This window comes from Elephantulus edwardii, unplaced genomic scaffold (genome assembly GCF_000299155.1).
Source record: "Elephantulus edwardii isolate Elephantulus edwardi_28Jun2011 unplaced genomic scaffold, EleEdw1.0 scaffold00012, whole genome shotgun sequence".
Lineage (NCBI taxonomy): Eukaryota > Metazoa > Chordata > Mammalia > Macroscelidea > Macroscelididae > Elephantulus > Elephantulus edwardii.
Window position 1 is genome coordinate 13,197,881 of NW_006399762.1, and position 1,058 is coordinate 13,198,938.

Consider the following 1,058-nt stretch of genomic DNA (forward strand, 5'->3'; position numbering starts at 1 on the left):
CTTCTGACATACATTTTGGTCTTTTCTTTTTTCTCCATCTTTGTAAGGACCTTTTGCCTTCTTCATGGATGATATTCTTAATATTATTTCACAGCTCATATGGTCTTCACTCATTAGTGTTCAAGGTTTCTAATCTGTCCTGAGACGGTTTTGTAATTCAGATGGGATAGATTCAAGTATTTATATAGATTCTTTCATTCTACCAATTTCAAAAGACGGAGACAAATTAGGACCAGGGAACACTTTTGTTTCCTTTAACGTAAAATTCTGTATACTGGCATTATAAAAGTGTGCCATACAATTAATTTTTAAATGAAAAGGTGGTATTTTAAGAAAAAGATTTTTTTTGAGATAAAGTATCTGAAGGAGTTATGGTGATGGCTTAGTGGTAAGAAGTTGTGATACCAACCCAAACATACATAGTTAAAATCAACTTATGGAGAATGATGGGTAATCAATTCCTGAGCGATTTACTGCCTCTGGAAACACATTGGAGGATCAGGTATGAGTTGATTCCAACTTGATAGTATCTAGCAACAACAAAATGGTTTATAAAAAGTTACACTGACCATTGAAATGTTGTTATTGTTAGGTGTCAAGTAAAATATAACTCACAGTGACCCTCAATAGTTGACCTGAATCTTGCCCTATCTTGAACCAGACTCATCATATCTGACTCATTATTGAAATCATTATTTCAACACGTCTAATTAGGGCTCTTTCTCTCCTTTACTGACATTTTATCTTTCCAAGTGTAATGTCCCTTTACAAGGAATAGCTTTGTCTTGTTTCATGTACAGAGTATGAAAGAGTAAGCTTTGCAAGAACTGAGAAACACATTCATGACTCAAGTGGAAAAACAGAGAGATGCTATAGGTAAAATCTTGATCACACCAATGTTCAGAGCAGCATTATTGACCATCACAAGAACACGGAAACAGCCCAATTGTCCAACTACAAATGAATGAATTGAGAAATCATAGTCCATTCACAAAATGGAATACTATGCAGCATGCAGGAGCAATAACTTTTTCAATTATTACCTACCTCGACAGGGA